The 18,214-nt window shown below is 38.2% G+C and overlaps 1 long non-coding RNA gene across 1 annotated transcript; it reads right to left on the bottom strand.

The window, feature by feature from the left end:
• Nucleotides 1-1,732: 1,732 nt before the first annotated feature.
• Nucleotides 1,733-12,201, bottom strand: LOC126956430 (uncharacterized). The gene is made up of 3 exons (XR_007726334.1): nucleotides 12,082-12,201; nucleotides 3,856-3,929; nucleotides 1,733-1,829 (listed from the first exon to the last, which is right to left on the bottom strand). It is a non-coding gene; the product is annotated as an uncharacterized LOC126956430 (long non-coding RNA).
• Between the last annotated feature and the right edge of the window lie 6,013 nt (nucleotides 12,202-18,214).

Below are 18,214 nucleotides of genomic sequence, written 5' to 3'. Positions count from 1 at the left end.
TTCTTTCATTTGCAAGTGATTTTTTTGGGGAAAAAAAAAAGCTACTGCATTTTTATTCATTCTACAAATATTTGGCTGCCAATAATGCACCACACATGGTGTTAGTCACTGGGGATAAAAGTGATAAAGACATAATTCCTGCCTTCGAGGAAGTTATAATCTTTTAGGAGACTGTTGAGATGTCAAGAGATTTCTGTGGCAGCTAGAAGGGAGGCTTAGAGTCCATCTAGTGTTCAATCTCAACTTTTCACTGAAGCGTGGAATATAAGAGTAAGATCATTAGCCAGTGGGGAGTCTGAGTGCTCACTCATTAATTTGCAAACATTTGAAATAGTGTCATCACTCCCAATGCTCCACGGAAAGACAAAGGTGTGGAAGTGAAGGGTAGACAGGGAAGATGGATCGCAGATTGTCTGGCTCTCTACAGCTAGGAGGGAGCCTGACTTCTCCCCCAGGGTATTTTTAGCTTCCTATTCTTAGAGATGATCACAGCATTCTGGTCTTCTCAGTACTTCCATATGAGGAAAAACCAGAGACAAAAGGAAAAATCAGAGCAAAGGGCACCAGGAAGGAACTGGGTGTCCCAAGAGAAAATCTGGTGGCAGCTTCTCCATCAGGTAATCTAGGCAAACTCAGTAGTGAGCTGAGTTTACTAATACAAACTCTATTAGTATATAATGGTTTTGAGTTGTAATTGTGTAGCATATTTAAAACATCATCTGTTTTCAATTAGACAATAAATTTGTTGAAGATGGAAACTCTAGAAAACATTGTTTCTTTTGGCATTCAATGTCTAAATCTCCTTCTTATATTAGGGAATCCTGTACTATACCAAACTCAACCTGTGTCCCTCCATAGGGGCTAAAAGGCCAGATGGCCTGCTTCTCAGCCTGTCTCTTGGCTAGGATGTGGGGATGAGACCCAGGCTCTACCAAGCAGACCCATCAGCACCAAATGTTAAACTAAACATTAGTGATGGGAAAAAGTGGGGCCATTCTGCAAACAGTGACAAAAGTATTCACTGTGTTTATAGGAGCAGTGTGCAGGATTACTGTTTTCAACTGTACAACTTGAGGCATCTGGTGCCCAGTGACAGTAACATCTTAACCAACCCCACTGTGCGATCTTAGATGATGCTTCTGGCTGCAGTCTCTGCACCTGCTTCTTCCGCCTTCCTAAAGATTCATGTCTTCTTACAAATTTATTTCCCAATAAAAGGTGAGAGTTGGTTCCTGCTGTTTGCAACTAAGAACTCTGACTTAGTTTCTCTTAGTCATCTAGCTAACTCCAACAGAGTTAGTCAATAAATGGTTATTTATTTGAATGTATTATCCTCTGACTCCACACCACCCCACTTTGCCAGGCAAGTACTATCATATTTTCTTTTTTCCCTTCCCAATTGGTTGGAAACAAGGCCTAGAAAAACTAAATGACTTACGAAGACATATGGCTGGCAGTGAGTAACCCCTTTCCACATGGTACCAGGGGTCACACACACTGATGCTTATGAATGCAACATGTAAAAAAAAAATCAGGGCATCTCTTATTTCTGACCCATATTATCACATCGAAAGTCATTAAACAAGGTTGGACTAGCCCTGCATTCCTGCTGGCACCTACGAGAGCCATGCTGACTGCTCTCTTCAGACACAGCCTACACTGCCCAGCTCACACCAGTCCCTTCACCTTGTCTTACCCCTCCCCTCTCCACTCAGGCACGTTACCTACCTGGCTGCAGAACTGTACCATTCTACCTCCAGGGAATGCAGGAAGCAAAGAAAACAGGCACTCACATTTTCTTGCTTCAGTGCTAGAAACATATTCTGGATCTAAAGTGCAAAAGCCCAGAAAGTCACCCAAAACAGCAACATAAGAAGTCAGTATTCTGACCAATGGGTCAGGGTCCAACAAGAGAGTATAGGTCAGGGGGAGGAGGGGAATCAAAATGTCTTGCCTTTGCTTCATGTTCTACCCCTTATGTGCTAACCTAGAATCTTTGTTAATAACATTCAAATGAGATCACACAGAGTACTTTTAATTTTTTTCAATCAGTTTTGTTTTCTGATTATAGAAGTATTATGCATGGTATGGTTAAAAAAAAAAAAAAAGGTCAAGAAAAGGAGAAACAACATATAAACCATTCAGTTTCCAAACCCAAAGAAAATAATTGTTGGGGAGTGTATCTAGCATTTCAGATTCTCTTCATGCATTCTAAATGACCAAGTTCTCTACCAAGGTACTTTTGTTATAGTATGTTTCATAGCCACTGCTCAACTCCTACAAATCACAGATTTAGACAATTTAAAGTATTGAGGCACAAGTGGGCATCTGCAGACCTGGAGGCCAGGCAGGAGAGCTGCATGGATGCGGAAGAATTCCTGAGAGAGTCAAAGGTGAGAGAAGAGGAGGGAGAAAGTTTCTCTGCCAGTCTCCAGAAAAGACAGAGGTCTACATTCTATTAGTTAGAGAGGCAGGGAAGAAATGATGTGGAATAAGCGTCCCAGAGCTTGAGATTGAAGTAGACATCCCCCCCACCCAGAAGGGAAATATGGAGGCAATGAGGCATGATGCAGTCAAAAGGACACGCTTTCAGGGGTGGGAGACTAAATATAGCAGACTAGATGTATATCCACTCCAAAGAAGAGGGTGATCAAGGCGGAAATATTGTGTTGGGGGACGGGGTGAAAAATCAACTATTTTCAGGAGGTAGGCAAGCAAAGTAAAGGAATGAAGTAGGTCAGGTATGAGGAAAGTGAAATATAATTTGCTGGAATTTTAAACACACGGAAATATTCTTCCACAAATAAGTATTCTTTGTCACTTTTTGGGAACAGGGCAGCCTTCTTTGTCTTTCACTTTCACAGTAGGAAAAACAGGTCAGATACAATGATAAATGGAAGTTGATCAAGGATCATGGTATCAAGGAGACAATGAGATGTGGCTGGGGCTTCTAGAAGACTGGAGAATTCATACCCCATCTGAAGGGCTATACCCTGGCTAATAAAAATAGCAAATCAGAATAAAAACCTAATATTGTCACATGTTCCAATTTTCCAAGGTAAGCCAAAAATATAAATGTTTATATGTATTTTTCTGGCTTTTAAAATTGTTTCCAGGTTTTTCAATTAAATATATTAACCATATTAATCACATTCCTGTGTTTCCGTAGGTCCCATGTGACTACTGTTTCATACCTTTACAAATCACATACTATAGCAAGACAGCCACTTGAAACTCAGGGTGATAGACATTTGTGCTCTTCCTTCTCCTATACTTTGTAGTACAGTATTGTTTCCAAAACTGGCCATTAAGGGAAACATTGACAAATTCAAGCATAGCAAAAGGAAAAGGAAGGGAACTGAAACAATATGCATTGGTGAATACTAGGAACAGATATAAATAATATGGCAAGAGCTAGTGATTCAAAAAAGATAGTTGTTTAGAATTATAGAATGCTTTCTAGTTTATATTTTCACACCTACTGTGTCATTGGAGTCCTCAATAAATTCCAGAAGCAGGCTGAAAGGTATTAATACCGTTAATGGTGGTAAAGGTCTGGGAAGAGGAAAGGGAGGAAAGAGGTTGAGAGAGAGAATGAATGTATGAATATGAATGGTGGCTCACAGGCTATATGACTTACCAATATCATAAAAGTAAGCATTGAGAAGAATGACTCATTAATTTACGATAAAATGGGGAAGTTTTTATGTTGACTGTCATTTATAGAAAACACAATAAAATTAGTGTTTTTCACCCTCTAAAAGTACTTTGACAAAAGGATTACATTCAATAGACTGTAATGATTGGGGGAAAGAAAATAGTATAAGATTTTTGTTTTTTGTAAAATTTACTCACGCTTTGAAGAATCAATGGTGACATCTGCATCTGTTTCACGGAAAAGAATCATGATTTTTCTCCTTAAGTTTTAACTATAAAAAAGGAAAGGTACAGAATAGTAATTTAGGTCAATATGAATAATTATTATTAACACCAAGAACTATTCACATAAAGAAAACAATGTAATATGAAGAATCTTGGTTCTAGAATCTGCACTGTATGTGGCCTTAGCTAGACAACTATCCTTTGAGACTCAGGTGCCTCTTTTCAAAAATGGGTATGGTACTACCTGTGTATGAAAAGGGAGATGGACTGTGTATAAATTCTACAAATTTCCAGGCCTTCCACAGACATACATTAAAGTAAGGTAGGCTAGTATGATTCAAAGATCTAGAAATGCATATAACATATTTATTAAATTTTAACCCATTTTGAAATTTAAAAATCTTATGGCATCTTGTCCAATCCCATTCAGCCAACCTGACGCTCACCATGTTTTACCCTAACCACACCACGTCTTACCCTAACCACACCACACCTGATAGCCCTAGGCGCTTTTAATCCCAGAGCCAGGAGACCCCAAAATAATATATTCCTAGAGTTAATAATTAGGCCAATCTTAGTTCAAAGCCCAGTTTCATAAGTTTATCCTCTCTGTTTCCTAACCAGAAAATTGAGATCCTAAGGCCAACTTCAGAGGTTGTTGTACAGGTAGATAAGGAATGTAAAATACCTACTAAAGCCTAGCATAAAGAAATTATCCAATAACTATAGCTTGTTATTGTTGGTTTTAATAGAGTTTTATCCTGTCATTCTTATTAGGAAACTTTACATAAAGATTTCTCCCTGATGATCAGGAGATTGGTTAACCCTTGACATCCAGTGCTGCATTAACATTATCTAGTGTCAAGTGTGTGTGTCCTGTAATCATCATTACTATGTCACAAGCTTCCTGAGGGTAAGAACCTCATTTGATACTTACTGAGCATTTTCTCTATGCTAGACACTTTTCTCAGACCTGTGGCTCCCAGGAAGCCTGGCTCCCTCTGCTCTCACAGAGCGTATGCTCCGAGGAGAGGCAGCCTATCGACAGGTATACAAATTAAAAGCAGCTCTTGGGAGATGGTATACCATCTTCTTCTGAAGGAGAAACCCAGGCTGTGTCTTTGAGGAACAGTGGGAAGAGGTGGGGAGCTGAGAGAGGAGGGAAAATCACACAAAATAAAATGAGAGAGGTAGGCAGGATCTATGTCTCATAGGGCTTTAAGCAGAGGAGGGTTCCAAGTACATGACTATTTCATCAAGTCATACACCATTTCCTGGTGGCTGAATAAAATAATTTTGTTTCCTTTCCTTTTTGTTTGCAATATGATTTCGTATCTGGGTCATTCTTGCCTTAGCCCCTTGCAAGAAAATACTGGGTATCACCCCCACATCCCCACCTGCCTTCACCCAGTCACCTGAAGAGAAATGCCAGGTGAGAAACCCTTGACTCACTTCAAAGTTCTCCCCTTTCAGCTATAAGTGGTACACTCAGTGTAACAGATCAATGAGGATTTCTTCAGCCCGTATTCTACTTCTCTCTGGCATTTGAGAATTTGGCTCCACTGCCTGAGGGAGACATTTTAGGAGAGGTTTCCATAGAAACTTAAACTTTCCCTCCAGCTGCTCATGTAGTTTATCCCTTTATTTTTAAATGCACATTATTATTATTGTTTTCAATCAGCTTTTTGACTTTTGCTTTCTTGGGTTCAAATAATATCAAATCTCTAGGAACACAAGCTCTCTCATTCTCCATTCAACAGTCTCTCCTAATTATGCTTCCATGACTGACAGAGAGGGTTATAAAAGCTTTGCTGCCATAATGAATCATTTCTCAGATTAATATTCACTGTCTCCCTTAGAGGCCCTTAGGTGGTTAGCCCTCAATCACCAGTGTACCCTTGACAGAACTGATGTTACATAAGATGTCTTATGAAGCCATTGTCTAGCCTCCTTCCACAGCCTCTTTTCATGACACTAATCTCTTCTTGTAGATCACCACATTTCAAATCTAAAATCCACTGCACCTTCTTTCTTATTCACACAGGCTTAAGTCTCAACCACTTTGGGCATTGTAAGTGCCATTTCTTTGAGCTATGTTATACTCATTCTTAATTTATATAAAATAGTACTTCCCAAATTAAACATTTCCTAACCTCTTGTGGGGCTGGATTCACCTGTTATGGCTTCCTCATAGCACTTCTCATAATTATAATAACATGATTATTTTGATGGTTATATATGTGGTGTCTATCTCTGTTAAAATGTAAACTCCTTAAGGAATTATGTCATTTGTATCTTCTGTAACATTTAACATTGTTTTCTGAAAAATAAAAATATTACTATTTCTCTAATATAGCCATCTTAAGTTCAAAAGAAGAGGAATTGAGTAACTTCTACTTTGTGCAGTTATGGAGTAAAATTTATTTTCTTCAAGGAAACAAGTATATATCATGTATTGTGAAACAATTGGAGAAAAATAAACTTATTTTGGTTTCAGTGAACCTATCATTCAATATGGTATGGATCAAAGCAAAAGATAAGCCTATTTAACAGCTGCACACAGTAATATGAAGTGGGAATAATGCACCTCTCCACCTCTTCTTTATACAGATGAGAAACAGGTGGGCAGGACTGTCAGCATGGGCCAGAATTCTCACTCTGAGTAGAAGTTAAGATAGAATGGAGGAGAAGGGAAGAGTAAGGAAAAGAGGGGAAAGAAGGAGGCAGTGGGACCGACAGAATACTAAAAAATGAGGGAAAAACAAAGACACCACACTCAAGGATGTGGGAAACAGAATAACAGAGACCCACAGGGAGACTCCAAGTCCAAGTCCATCTTGGAGTGGGAAGAGAGAAAGGAAATACAAATTGGTTGGGAGGAGAGGCCTGGAGAAGAGATCTAACCTGCATTTTAGGGGCCTCAGAACACTTGACAGTTTACAATTCTGTTCTAAGGAGATAGATAGATCATCTTATGCCAGATACCACCAGGAGGCTGATGTGTGAGATGATTTCGTTAAGCCTGCAGGTCAAACCTAATCATACAGTTACGATTGCTGAATCTGTGGCGTATGCTGGTTTCCTTAGAAACATTGCTGTAATAAATCCTTACAAGAACCTGTTTTACCAATGGGGAAGCTCAGACTTAGAAAGTATAAGGTACGTTATGAAAGTCACCCAGCTGACATGTGGCAGATTTTAAGTCTGTATGATTCCAAAACTGAGCTCTGTTCATTATACTACCCTGGCCTGACCCAAAAAGAAAAAGAAAAAAGAAAGGTTGGGGGACGGAGGGTAAGAATCCTCATTCCATAACACAACGGGGGAGGGAGACGATGGAGAACCTGGAGAACCTACCAGGTGAATATGATATGTGGCATTCAATCAACTAAACTTTCTTTATAACATGACCATTCCCTTGCTTAACCCCCTCCAGTGATTCCCCACTGCATTTAGGATAAAATTCCTAAGTCCTAACCATGGTTTGCAAGACTCTGCACCATCTAGCCCCTGCCTACCTCTGCAGCCACATTTGATCTTCTGATCCCCAGTTTCTGTCCACTTTTCAATTATGAGGGTCTTCCCCTTCCTGGTCAGTGACACACACTTATGCCAGGTACTTCTAGTAGGACCATCTGCCTTTATGGAAGGTTCCACCCTCTACTCTTCACCTGGCTTCAAGAGACTTGGGTCTTTAGAAAATTCTTTCTATATCTCATTATATAATTCAGGACCAGACTTTCCTTTTCTCCATTGTACCTTACATTTTGCCTTCATATCACAATACTACAATAACCTCTGCATATTTATTCATTTGATGATTTCGCTAATGCCCACCTGCCCCACTAGATAATAGACTCCAGAAGGACAGGGATTGTGTCTCTTATTCACTGTGGTATCCCAACCCACAGTACAGTGTCTAAGACATGGTGGTTATAAAAACTCAATTTTTTGTTAACCATTACGATGACCTTCATTCAGGAATGCTGCAGAGGAAATGTCTAAAATAAGTGAGGTAGTGAGATGTGAGGAAATTTCATTTACAGCCATGGCCAATGTTAAAAGGTTTGCTTGTAATTTGACTTTCTACAAGAAGCAACTTAAACTACTCATAAATAGTGAACATCCTTTAGACAAAAGTGGAAACTGTCCCCCATCCCCCCATGCACACGTATACTGCTGCCTGCACCAGCTTGTTTTTAATCTATCTCATGAGTTTCTTATGTCTTTGTTTTCACAGATTTGTTTTTATAACCATTCCTTCTTTATTCTAGACACCCATCAGAAAGCCAATGCCATAAAGAATCAGGTCCTCAACTACCATTAGGAAAATGAAAAACATGATGAATCACCAACAGTATTAGCATGAAAACAGTCTCTGAGCCAGACTGGGCTCAAATCTGCTCAGAGTCATCAAGGCACTGCCACACAAATGATTTTGATATCACAATTCTAGCGTTTTGAATTCATGTGGTGCTGAAGTCAGAAACCTGAACTCCAGGAAAACAAAAAATCTCTTATTATGCAAATAGTTTTAGACACTAAAAAAAGGGGGAAATGAAAAGATAAGCAAACACAGACTGCATAATGCCACCTGGCTTCTAAAATAGTACCCTCTAAAAGTTTTAATAGGTGTCAGCTCATCTGAAACAAAGGTCTCTAATCACATAGAAAGCGTTTTACTCAAATGATTTCATTTTCTATTTTGGTAACTCTTCCAATGGTGTGATTGTGCTTTCAGAGAAAAGAATAACAGGAGACCCTGAATGTTTTCCTTGTATTGGGAGTAATTTCCATCTTTTCTGCCAAATAACAAATGGGCAATCATGCTGCATGCTTATTCAACCAGCACTGTTTATGTGCCAGGCACAGTGCTTGGCGCTGGGGATAAAGTATGGAGCAGATAGAGAGAGGACCTGTCTTCCTGGAATTTGCAGTCTTTCATAAACATGTGTGCAGCTTGTCCACTCCAGAGATGTTTCTCTTTCTATTAAAATGCATGCATTATGGCACTTTATCTTTTACAAAGTTCTTCTACATATACCACTTTCTCATGCTCTTGAGAACTCTAATAATGACATGAATGTAAAGATTTTCTCTTAAAATGAAGAAGGAAAGGCTCAGAGTCCATAAGTACTGGCAACAAATCACATAAAGCATGTTCTTTCAACCACACTGATAGCAAGAAAACACAGCAAATGTTTAACATGCACTTATAAAGGCTAAACATTTATGTCCATTCTCAGTTAATTCTTAGAACAAACCTGTAATTCCCTACTTAAAAAGTGGTGTGACTGTGACTCAGAGGTTGAGTAACTTATTATAAGCCAATCATTCAACTAAAAAGAAAATTCTGAACCCAAGCAATGTGATTGGAGAGCTGGCATTCAACCACAGCAATGTATTGTCAAGATAATATAAACTGGTCATGTTCCTTACTTGGTCAATAGTTGGAATAGCTATCCTTATAATCCATTGGAAATAGAGAAACTGAGGCCTATGGAGGTTAAGGGCCACATTCAAGGTCATACAGTCTAGGATGAAGTTAAAATAAAATCTAAATCCCCAAGACATGCAATTCAACTCAACTTCCACTTGACCAAGGCTTCTTACCTCCTCACAATGCAAGAGAAGATATTTTGAGAGACCATCCAGTCTAAACTGATGCTTTAAGGTCAAGTGAGAGGTCTTCTTATACTGGATCTGGACTTGGTCAACATGCTCAGGTGTAAGCAAGAGTTGAAACTGAGACATTCAGAGTGAGAAGGCTCAAGGCTATCAAACACCTCATCAGTCTGGGAGTCCCTATTCTCAATGAGATTTACCTTTGGCTATTATATAATATGATCTCTAGGGAGAGATCACTTCCTTCCTTCTGAATAATGATGTTAGGAGAGCCATTTCCATTGGAAAGAGGGTAAGAGAACGGGAAGTGCATTTGTGTATAATACAGCGTTTGTGAAAAGAGAATAGGGAGATAGTTGGAGGGCAAGGTAAAGTTCAGGTCACCCATTCAACAACAACAACAAATGTATATAACAACAACTATCTATCTATACATCTGTATTTATATCTATATCTATTAGATATTTAGTACATTTTATATTACCAATGCTATGTTTAATCCTGGAGAAAAAGATGAATATGACATAGTCCTTGGCCATAACAATCTAGTAGATACAGAATTAGAGGACTCAGAGAGTACAATATTTTTCTTCAGATACCAGAAAGCCACTAAAGGTTTTCAAGAAGAGGATGATGTGACCATAGCTTTTCCTCCTACAGATTCAGACACCGATTTGAGAGGGACTTCAGAGGTTAAAGTGTCCTCCCCTGGATCACAGATTTCCATGTAAAAATGCTGCCCTAGCCTATGCAGTCGCCGCCTATGGCTATGGAGCACTTGACATGCAGCTAGGCAAGCTGGCTGCCCTACAAGTATAAAGGACATGCAGGACTTTGAAGATTTAGTATTGGAAAAAAAAAGCAAAATTCCATTAAAATATTATATTGATTATACATAGATGTGATAACATTTTAAATATATTGGGTTAAGACTGTTATTAAGATCAATTTTACCCATTTCTTTTTATTCGTTAATGTGGCTACTAGAACACTTACAATTATGTATGTGACTTGCATTGTTTTTCTTTTAGACAGTGCTATTGCATAGAATTCCTGGTAAGTGTTCACCCCGGTTTTCTAGAGCATCTCTCCCAACTGCACATTCACTGGCTCTTGAGGAATTCCATTCTGCTGCTCAATAGGTCTGCCTGCAGGTCCTTTTGGGAAGCCACAATCTTTCTGTAGATTTTACCCACTGGGAATCATGATACCCTAGGGTGTCCTTCCAACAGTGATGTTCAACTATATTTTTCCCCCATCTGTCCAACATCTTCCAGTCTTTTGTCTTAAGTAAACACCTTCAGTTGGTTTTATTACTCCTTGCACAATATGTTTTCCAGGCCTCCGATGATTTTTATCATCTTATCTCATACACTCTAAATTAACAGTACTTCCTTGGAAAGAAAAAGAAGTTTCTTTAATTGTCTGGTTGGAGGTAGCAGGGTATGGTAGAAATACCTCTAGACTAGAGATCACAGGTAGGTTTTCTTCCCACCTGCTGTGATTTAGATATGGTTTGTTTGTCCTTACCAAAACTCATGTTGACATTGGATCCTCAGTATGGCAGTGTGGGGAGGCCTGGTCTAGTGGGAGGTGTTTGAATCATGCAGCAAGATCCTTTACAAATAGATCAATGTCTTCCCACTGAGATGCGTGTGTTCTCATAGGACTGGATTAGTTCCTGAGGGAGTGGTTGTTAGAGTCTGGCTTCCTTGGTTTCACTCTTGCTTCCTCTCTCGCCATGTGAGCTCTTTACACATGCCAGCAACTGTTTACCAAGAGTTGAAGTAGGCTGAGGGCCTCACCAGATGCAGATGCTGAATTTTGACCTTTCCAGCCACCAGAACTATGGACTAAAACTCTTTCCATATAAATTACCCAGTCTCAGGTATTCTGTCATAGCAACACAAAACACGGACAAAGACACCCCCTCTCCCATCAGTGTACAACCTTGAGAAAGTAATTTCACCTTATATTTAAAAGCATAGTAAAGCCAATTTAAAAGTAAAATAAAGGTTGGGGGTTTTATACATAGTTCTCTGCTGTAAACCTAGTTTTTAACTGCTCAGCACTCATGTCTCCTGCCAATAGAATTCACTCTCAAATCATATAATTTCTGCTGTTGTGTGAGGGAGGAGAGTCAGGTTAACCTTACATCTCCAGCTTTAGGGAAGGCTGAACCCTGGCCTGGAGAGGTAAAGTCACAGAAATTGGTTTAGTGATGGGTACAGTACTCAGTTGAGGCAAATGCATTACATGGAAAGAGCCAGCTTGAGAATAAACCAACAGAGAAAGCAGAACTAAAATATACTGGGAATGGGGGACAAGACCTAATAACATAATTCACCTCATTTGAATGCCTGGTTCACCTGTGCTTAAAGTAATATATTCCTTGGTTTTAAAACACACACACACACACACACACACACAAATGAATTAATAAATTCTTTGTATTTCTTAAGCTAGTTTGAGTTTACAACCAAGAGCTCTGACTAATGTATTGTCCATCTCTAAAATATTTCTAGATGCTTTATTTCATTCCAAGCCCCTCTGATTTGTCATGTATGCACCTACCTTTACAAACAAGTAGCAATGTTTTCCAAGTAAATATAGAAGGACAGACATTTTAAGATGGCAGAAGACAGGGATGGTAGAGCCCCGATTCTCTTTTCTTTCCTCTGAAGAAGCATATCCATTAATCATTCTCCCATGTCCTGCAGAAACCACATGGTCAACATTTAAATTACTCAAATTGTCATTTCACATTAAAATGATATTTGTTATGTATTTCCTCTGAAGTGTGTGGCAAATAATTAAATAACATTACAGCATGCCTCATCTTATAAAATCAATGTGTGTACAAAAGCCAAATTGCCTTTCATTAAAATTCCCAATACACTTTATCTGTTCTTCTGATTGATTCTCAGTTGGCAATATCTCTCAACCCTTAAGCCTTCTAGTTTTCTTCATATGCCCCCATATCTACCTAACAAGTAGGTTTTAATATAGCACCCTAGAACTAAAAAGGGCCTTAAAAAATGGCTACTACCCTGCTCCCTCAGTGTATAGAGTTCCAGATGATAGGACGTGACTCTCTCAACGTCTCTCAAGCAGTAAGTTGGAGACAAAATTTTTGCAAGAGTTTAATGTTCCTGAAATATATCATACAGCATCTGTATTCTAAATGGAGCCCCCTGTTTATAGGTCTCTTTGATTATGCAAATCATCTCCAAATTTAAACATTTTTTAAAACAAGATCAGATTATTCTATTTTAGCTTTCAAAAACTGGGTTTTTCCTTAATTTGGGTGTGTAAGATGTTATTAAATACAAATAGTCACTGCTATTTATGTACCCTGTACCTGGTACATGCTTAATGGGCACTATGGGGCTTAGTCTTCATAAAAATCTCTTTGAGACTGGTACTGTTAGAATCCCCTTTCACAGAGAAGGAAGCTGGGGTTGAGAGGCTATACACTTGGCTTAAGTGAGACATCTGATAAATGGCATGCAGGATTGATTCCATTTCCAGTTCTGATTCCAGAGCCTGAGCATTTAACATGAATATTCTATATCCTCAGAAAGATTAGGCAAGCTTTTTATTAGAACATGTCTGAAAACAGACAAGCCTTTCAGATTCAAGACCTACAAAATGTTTTCAGTATCTTACCAGACAAAACTATCATATTGCTGGTGAGAATTTAGAATGATACAGCTTTTTTGGAAAACAGTTTGGAGGTTTCTCAAAAATCTAAACATAGAATGACCACATGACCTAGCAATTCCATTTCTATGTGTATAACCAAGAGAAATGAAAACATGTCCACCCTTCCTTATAGAGTAACGTGCATATAGCCCAGAATCCAAAGAAACTGAAAAAGGATCCAGAGGAACTTTGATCACTGCAGGCTCAGTTGCTGCCCCAGGCCAACCAGGTGTTGCATTAGACGTGCACAACTTGAATGAACTGCACTGGTGCCTCAAATTCTGCTATACAACTTTGAGCCTAAAAAGAAAGGTAATTACTGTTTTATTTCTGACTTCCACATCTCATGAAAATGTCTCTTGTGGTTCATGCTAATCCATAACTATGCAAGAAATAACTCTTGGAAGGATAGTCCAGCTTTGCTAAACAAATTGACCACAATTATTATTAAAGAATTTGAAAGCCAGATAGGTAATGTTACGCAGTGCATTAATACATTTTACCCTTAAGAAGAAATGCAAACTTGTCCAAAATTCCTTGTTCTAATCTCCTTAAATTTTAAAAAGATTTCTGCAAAGGGTACATTTTTAAAATCAAGGTTTCTCAGCCTCAGCATTACTGACATTTTGTGCTAGATAATTCTTTGTTACTGGTGCTGTTCTGTGCATTGTGAGGTGCTTAGCAGCATCCTTTGCCTCACGTAACTAGATGCTATAGCATCTTCCCAGTCTTGGCAAGCAAACATATCTACAGACAATGCCAAATATCTTCCAGAGGGAAAAAAATCACCTCCAACTGAGAATCATTTCATTGACCGGTATAAAATATGCAGCACCTTTGTTTTGGAATAAACAAGTTGAAAACAGATTACATATTATGCTGTTTGTACATTTAATTTCATGCCACCACACTCCAGCCTGGGCAACAGAGTGAGATCTCATCTCTATATAATAGATTAGACATTATACTGTTTGTACATTTAATTGCATAGGTTATGTTTTTTGATTATGTAAAACCTCACCCAATGTAAACATTAATTCACTGCATTGGAAGAGACTCTCTCTGTTGGTTCAATGTTGAATCAAAGCACAAAATCAAGGTTCAGTTGGTCAAGGTCACTAGTTAAAAACACCATGAATGTGTCAGCTTCAGAGATTCAACCTTATATCCCAACAAAAGGACGGATACAAATCTGCATTTACTGCAAGACACTTTGGCAAAAACACTTCCCTTAATGATGTAGTAAAAGGCTACAGAGATGATACTCTCAAAATGGTGAATAATGTTTCTTGGTCATGTCAAAGTATCTCTCATTATTATTTTAAAAAAATAGAAGGCTGGGCATGGTGGCTTATGCCTGTAATCCCAGCCCTTTGGGAGGCCAAAACAGGAGGACCACTTGAGCCTAGGCTTTCAAGACCAGCCTGAGCAAACTAGCAAGACCTCATCTCTACAAATAATAATAAAAATTAGCTGAGTGTTGTGGTGCATACCTGTGGTCTCAGCTAATTGGGTGGCTGAGGCAGGAGGAGGATCACTTGAGCTGGAGTGGTTGAGGCTGCAGTGAGCCATGATCATGCCACCACACTCCAGCCTGGGCAACAGCATGAGACCTCATCTCAAAAACAAAAGTGAAATTGTTGATCTCACTTAAGCATTAATTCTTAAATGCCTTACACTATGATAGTTGCACAAAATGACTAGCATGACCAGTTAACATTATCAAAAGCACTTAACTAACTGGTTACATCTTGCCCATATCAAATCATACTTAAACTCAGGGGTCCCCAACCCACAGGACATGGACCACTACCAGTTTCTGGCCTGTTAGGAACTGGGCCACATGGCAGGAAGTGAGCAGGGAGTGAGCGATAAAAGCTTCATCTACATTTACAGTCACTCTCCATCACTGGCATTACCACCTGAGCTCTGCCTCCTGTCAGTTCAGTGACAGCATTAGATGCTCATAGGAGCACAAATCCAATGATGAACTGCATATGTGAGGGATCTAGGTTGTGTATTACTTATGAGAATCTAATGCCCCTGATGATCTGTCACTGTCATCACCTCCAGGTGGGATCATCTAGTTAAAGGAAAACAAGCTCAGGGCTCCCACTGATTCTATATTGTGGTGAGCAGTATAATTATTTCATTATATATTACCATGTAATACCAGTAGAAATAAAGTGCACAATAAATGTAATGTGCTTGAGTCATCCCCAAACCATCCCCTGTCCCCCCAGTTTGTGGAAAAATCTTCCATGAAACCAATACCTTGTGCCAAAAGTTGGGAACCACTGCTCTAACCCAAGGATAGAAAACTTCAGTATCATCAGGAGCCAGGTAGACAAAATTAAGCCCACAGAGAGTCATAGGAACTACACTGAACTGAAAAGTCTATGCCTCACCTAAAAAGTAAGCCATTTCTGCTGATGTCCTTTAAAAAGTTGTGACTTTGAGAAATCCAAGAGCTTGTATAGTTGTATGAAATTACTTGGGAACCGATTCAATTTTTAGAAATCATCACAAGGCAACATCATAGGGGAGAAATATGTATGTTTACATCTGTGTGTGTATATGTATGTATTTGTGTGTAAAATGGCTGAATCACTCAAGCTGGTACAATATGTATATTGTTTGTGCATACATATGTATGGTACATGCATATTTTTATGTATATAAGATATGTATGCCTATGTATACATGTATATTTGTATATCTGTAGCCTGAATTCACCCATCAGGAGGCTAAGTTATTACTATTACTACAAACAACTAACAGATGTAGTTATTTCCAAAAAATCTCTTCCCACTTAACTCTAAGTTGTTTGTCAATAACAATATCAATAACTTAATGTCATCCACATGGTCCAAGCACCAATAAGCTTACTGTTCTGGAGATCAGTAAGGAAATCTTACTTCCTATAAGTCATCCAAATTGGAAAAGAAATAAACTGTCTGTCTGTAGAGAACAGGGTCTTATCTATAGAAAACCCTAAAGAATCTGCCAAAACAAAGCTGATAAACAAAGTTGCAGGATACAAAAATCAACATGCAAAAGTTGGTAGCATTTCTCTACACTAACAAACTTAAAAAAATCAATTTACAATAGTTCCCAAAAACAAAAGCAAAACAAAACAAAACAAAAAACCACACTTAGGCATAAATTTAACCAAGAAGGTGAAAGATCTGTGCACTAAAAACTATAAAACATTGATGAAAGAAATTCAAGAAGGCACAAATAAATGGAAAGACATCCTGTGTTCATGGATTTGAATCTTGTCAATATGTTTATGCTACTCAAAGTGATCTACAGATTCAATAGAATCCCTATCAAAATTTCAATATCATTTTTCATAGAGAAGACACAACTTTAAAATTCAGATGGAACCACAAACACACACACACACACACACACACCCCTGAATAACCAAGGCAATCATAAGCCAAAAGACCAATGCTGGAGGCCCCACACTACCAAATTTCAAACAATACTACAAAACAATAATAATTAAAACAGTATGATATCTGCATTAAAAAATAGACACATCAACCAATGGAATAAAATAGATGGCCTAGAAAAGGGCCACTGCATTACAGCAAAGTGGTCAACAAAGATGCCAAAAATATAGACTAAGAAAGATAGTCTCTTAAATAAGTATTGGGAAAACTGGATATCCACATGCAAATTAATGAAACTGGACCCTTGTCTCACACCACGATAAAAAATCAACAGAAAAATTTTTAAAGACTTAAACATAAGACCTGAAACTGTGAGTCTACTAAAAGAAAACATAGGAAAAACACTGTACAACATTTATCTGAGCAATAACTTTTAGTTTTGACCACAAAAACACAGGCAACAAAAACATGGTTTGCATCAAAATGAAAAGCTTCTACAAATCAAAGGAAATAATTAACAGTGAAGGAACAACTCATGGATTTGAAGAACATATTTGTAAGCCATACATCTGATAATTGTGTCAGCATAAAAAAATATAAGGAATTCAAACAACTCTATATAAAGAAAAATAATCTAATTTAGGATGGCCAAGAGACCTGAATAAATGTTTCTCAAAAGAAGACACATGAGTGGCTAATAGCTACAGAAAAAATGCTAATATTACCACTAATCACTAGGGAGATAGACATTCAAACTACAATAATATATCACTTTACACTTACTAAAACAGCTGTTATCAAAATGACAAAAGACAACAAAGTTGATAAGGACATGGAGGAAAGGGAACCCTTGTACCCTGTTGGTGGGAACGCAAATAGTATAGTATGCAGGGTTCTTAAAATAGTAAACATAGAATTACCATATGATCTAGCAATCCTGCTTCTGGGTATTTATTCAAAAGATATGAAATTAATATGTCAAAGGGATGTCTGCATTCCCATGTTCACTGCAGCACTATTCTCAATAGCCAAGTTGTACAATCAACCTAAGTGTCTGTCCATCAACAGATGGACATGCTAAAGAAAGCGTGGTAGAAGTTTCTTTAGATAAATTTAGAATAGATAAAGCATGATGTATATACACAACAGAACACTATTCAGCCTTAAGAGGAAAAAATATGTCATTTGTGACAATATAATGGAATTGGAGAACATTATTCTAATTGAAAAAAAGCCAGATACAGAAAGACAAATACTGCATGTTTTACCTATCTGTGGAAATCTAAAGCAATTGAACCTATAGAAACATAGAGTACAATGGTGGTTACCAAGGGCTGAGGGTCGGGGGAATAAGGAGATGATAGTCAAAGGGTACAAAGCCTCCGACAGGAGGAATAAGTTTTATTCTTTTTGAGATCAGTAGCACAGCATGCTGAATATAACTAATAATTGAGCACTGTACATTGAAACATCGCTGAGCAAATTTCTAATGTTCTTATCACAAAAATGTTGAATATTTGAGGTAATAAAGAAAAACTTATTTCCAATGTTATAAGTGAAAACTGAGGATCAGACAGCTAATATGAATTTTTCAACATCAC

The sequence above is a fragment of the Macaca thibetana genome, chromosome 6 (genome assembly GCF_024542745.1).
Source record: "Macaca thibetana thibetana isolate TM-01 chromosome 6, ASM2454274v1, whole genome shotgun sequence".
Taxonomy (NCBI): Eukaryota; Metazoa; Chordata; class Mammalia; order Primates; family Cercopithecidae; genus Macaca; species Macaca thibetana.
This window is presented reverse-complemented; position numbering and strand designations above follow the sequence as displayed.